The sequence below is a fragment of the Panthera uncia genome (assembly GCF_023721935.1).
Source record: "Panthera uncia isolate 11264 chromosome C1 unlocalized genomic scaffold, Puncia_PCG_1.0 HiC_scaffold_4, whole genome shotgun sequence".
Classification (NCBI taxonomy): Eukaryota; Metazoa; Chordata; class Mammalia; order Carnivora; family Felidae; genus Panthera; species Panthera uncia.
The window spans coordinates 6,918,971-6,923,615 of record NW_026057585.1 but is presented as its reverse complement, the minus strand read 5'-3'; the positions used below and the strand labels follow the sequence as shown (position 1 = coordinate 6,923,615).

The 4,645-nt window shown below is 43.4% G+C and overlaps 1 pseudogene; it reads left to right on the top strand.

Moving 5' to 3' along the window:
• The first annotated feature begins 1,656 nt into the window (after positions 1-1,656).
• On the top strand, positions 1,657-1,810 carry LOC125913850 (uncharacterized; annotated as a pseudogene).
• The last annotated feature ends 2,835 nt before the right edge of the window (positions 1,811-4,645 follow it).

Sequence of the window (4,645 nt, the reverse complement as noted above, 5' to 3'; positions counted from 1 at the left end):
ACGAAAAGAGAAAGGGAAATGAGACCGTGGCCTGGACTCCAGGGCATAGAACCAGAGGTAGGGAACGGATGGCCGGGTTCCTGAGCAGTGTCACAGGCTGCGTGCTGGGCTCGCTCACTGGGGACAAGGGTCGGGGTTTGAAAGGACAGCGAGCCGCCCCAAGAAGCAGCCAGGCACAGGCCCTCTGGGGCAGGAACCACACTAGGTGCCAGACAGATCAATGCAGGAGCAGACAAACACGGGCTCAAGGTCACCCTTAGGCCAGAAGCCACGTGACATACGCGAGTGAGATCTGGAAAGAGAGCATAAGGGTGGGACACCGGCGGAGGGAGGAACCCAGGAGCACGTGGAGTCCCAGCAGATGGCCGTCTGCTGCCAAAGCATCGCTTTTCTGCTGCTTGTCCACGAGAACGTGGCTCTGCCCTCGGGCTCGGAGGGCACATGTCTTCCGAGGGCACATGTGACCGCGCTGGCTGGCACAGGAGCAAGATTCAGGGGAGATCGCGAGGAATCTCATCCTACCAGACACAGGGGGTCTGATAAATTCTCCTCATGCCGCTGACACTTCCATCTTCCGTAATTTAAAGAAACAAACAAGAAGTGCTCCCCTGAACTCACTCTGGGCGTCCCGCTCTGCAGATGTGTAGTGACAGAGACCCCGAGAGGAACCAGCCTTTGAAAAAACTGAGGCCATCGAGGGCCCGACCAGATGAGGGCCTTGAGCCCACCGGGATAACAGGTTTTAGACATGTCCAGATAAGGGTTAGAAATATCCGGAGAGTAGATCTCCATGAGCCGAGACTCACAGGGAGCACACAGCTCCAGAGGAAAGGGAGGCTAACGGGGGCTAATTGGGACTCATTTTATGGTGCTAACCTACGATCGCAAGAAAGCGGAGCTCAGATTGTACTTTACTTCCAAATTCGCAGTCGAGGTGGATCATCAGACTGGAAAAGGCAGGATTAATGCTGACGAGAAGGAACGAAGTCACATATAACGGCCACAAGCCGACTTCACGTACCCACTGAATACCTAACGGCCCCAGCAGGATTTGGCCCCCTCAGAGTGCTCCTTAAATACTTCCAAGCCCAGGGTGCTAGGCTCCAAAGGTTTGTCCACCATTCCAAACCCCCCCCTGTCGGTAATGATTCTCAAGAACCTAGCACTCTGCAGGCCACAGCCAGTCAGCTCTGCTGTTGCTACGAGTACACACGCTCCAGCGTGAGGGGTGCTGAAGGCACTCCCTCAACCCCCCCAGAGTGTGGCAGAGACCAACTGACCTCCTTCTAGAACACAAGCTGCACAGGGGTAGGGTATTGGTCTGTCCCTACCCTACCCCCGCTATATGCCGTCAGGGTCTAGAATAGGGTCTAACAGATAGCAGGAGCTCAGGAAATCATACTCGTAACAAGTCTTTCCTAAACATTCCAAAACTAAAGAAGAACGAGACAGAGAATAATAACAACTGTTAAAAGATGTTGCTAACTTGGGGGTTCTCAGGCCCAGATTTAGGAATGCCTGTGTACAAATTACAAAAAAGTACGCCCTTGAGCAGGCCCATGGCTTTGCATGTAGAAAACGCCTTTGCGGAAAGGAAAGGGCTCATTGGTCTGACAAAATAGAAAAAGAAGTTTCCCTTTGCCTGTCTGCCAGGTGGGCAGGGAATATACCATGATCAGGAAGGTGGTTTTCCCAGGGCGAGGCTTATCCATTGCACACTGGATGTGCTGACCCCTGCGATTTCCCCAAATGTGGGAAACTCGACTGTGTAATCTGTGGTAGCGGGGGACTGCGTTCGTGCTTTCCCCTAAAAAACAAAAAAAAGGAAGAAAACCCCACTTGGTGGGCACAGCCTGGGCAGAGGGCTTGTTTAGTAGGTGTCAACTCTGTGTAAAGAATAAGGCTTGCCTTAAGAGAAGAAAGGAACAGAGAAGAACTACAAAAACAACCATAAAACGAGTAACAAGTACATACCTCTCAATAAATACTCTGAATGTAAATGGACTAAATGTTCCAATCAAAAGACAGAGGATGATGAAATGGATAAGAAAGCAAGATCTATCCATTTCCTGCCTCCAAGAAACTCATTTCAGACCTAATGACACCTGCAGATTGAAAGTGAAGGAATGGAGAAGCATTTATCATGCAAATGGATGTGGAAAGAAAGCCGGGGTAGCAATACTTACATTGGACAAAATAGACTTTCAGACAAAGATTGTAACAAGGGACAAAGAAGAACACTATATAATCATAAAGGGAACAATGCCAAGAAGATATAACAATTTTAAATGTTTATGCACCCAATATGAGAGCACCCAAATACATAAAGCAGTTAATAACAAACACAAAGGAAGTAATCAATAGTAATACAATAATAGTAGGGACTTTAAAACCTCACTTACATCAATGGATAGATCATCCAAACAGAAAATCAATAAGGCAACAGTGCCTTTGAATGACACACTGGACCAGATGGGTCTAACAGATATATTCAGAACATTACATCCTAAAACAGAATACTCATTCTTTCCAAGTGTGCATGGAACATTCTCCAGAATGGATCACATATTAGGCCACAAAGCAAGCCTCAACAAATTCAAAAAGATTTAAGTCAAAGCATGCATCTTTTCGGAACACAATGCTACGAAACTAGAAATCAACCACAAGAAAAATCTGGAAAGAGCACAAATACATGGAGGTTAAATAACATGTTACTAAACAAGGAATGGGTCAACCAGGGAGTCAAATAGGAAATCAAAAAGTACATAGAGACAAATAAAAATGAACACGCAACAGTCCAGAATCTTTGGGATGTAGCAAAAGCTGTTCAAAGAGGGAAGTTTATAGCAATACAGGCTTACCTGAAGAAGCAAGAAACATCTCAAACAAACAGTCTAACCTTATACCTAAGGGAGCTAGAAAAAAGAACAAACAAAACCCAAAACCAGTAGAGGAAAGAAAGAATAAAGATTAGAGCAGAAATAGACGAAATAGAAGCCAAAACACAATAGAACAGATCAATGAAACCAGAAGCTGGTTCTTGGAAAAGATCAACAAAATTGATAAACCTTTAGCCACACTCATCAGAGAGACAGAGAGAAAGAGAGAGAGAGAGAGAGAGAGAGAGAGAGAGAAAGAGGACTCAAACAAAATCAGAAATGAAAGAGTAGAAATAACAACTGACAACACAGAAATACAAAGATTACAAGAGAATATTATGAAAAATATATGCCAACAAATTGGACAACCTGGAAGAAATGGATAAGTTCCTAGAAACATAACCTCCCAAAGCTGAATCAGGAAGAAATAGAAAATCTGAACAGACCAACCATCAGTATTGAAATTGAATCAGTAATCAAAAAACTCCCAACAAATAAAAGACCAGGACCAGACAGCTACACAGGCGAATTCTACCAAATATTTAAAGAGTTAATATCTGTTCTTCTCAAACTATTCTAAAAAATAGAGGAGGAAGAAAAGCTTCCAAATTCATTCTATGAGGCCAGCATTACCCCGATACTAAAACCAGATAAAGACACTACAAAAAAAGAGAACTACTGGCCAACATCTCTGACGAATATACGTACAAAAATCTTCAACAGAATATTAGCAAAACAAATCCAACAATACATTAAAAAAAATCATTCACCACAATCAAGTGGGATTTATTCCTGGGATGCAAGGCTGGTTCAATATCTGCAAATCAATCAACATCACATCAACAAGAGAAAGTACAAAAACCACATGATCATTTCAATAGATGGAAAAAAAGCATTTGACAGTGTACAACATCCATTCATGACAAAAACCCTCAACAAAGTAGGTTTAAAGGGAACACACCTTGGGGCGCCTGGGTGGCTCAGTCGGTTAAGCGTCCGACTTCGGCTCAGGTCATGATCCCGCGGTCTGTGAGTTTGAGCCCCGCGTCGGGCTCTGTGCTGAAAGCTCAGAGCCTGGAGCCTGTTTCGGATTTGGTGTCTCCCTCTCTCTCTGACCCTCCCCCGTTCATGCTCTGTCTCTCTCTGTCTCAAAAATAAATAAATGTTAAAAGAAAATAAAAAAATAAAAAAATAAAGGGAACACACCTCAACATAATAAAGCCATATATGAAAAACCCATAGCTAACATCATGCTCAATGGTGAAAAACTGAGAGCTTTCCCCACTAAGGTCAGGAACAAGACAGGGACGTCTACTCTCACCACTTTTATTCAACATGGTGCTGGAAGTCCTAGCCACAGCAATCAGGCGACAAAAAGAAGTAAAAAGCATACAAATTGGTCAGGAAGAAGTAAAATTTTCACTATTTGCAAAGTACATGATACTATACATAGAAAACCCTAAAGACACCACCAAGAAACTACTAGAACGGATAAATGAATTCAGTAAGGTCACAAGATACAAAATGAATATATAGAAATCCACCGCATTTCTACACACTAGTAATGAAGCAGCAGAAAGAGAAATTAAGAAAACAGTCCCATTTACAGTTGCACCAAAAATAATAAAATATCTAGACATCAACTGGACCAAAGAGGTGAAAGACCTGTACTCTGAAAACTATAAAACATTAATGAAAGAAAATGAAGATGACACAAACAAATGGGAAGATATTCCATGCTCATGGATTGGGCAAAAACATAGTGT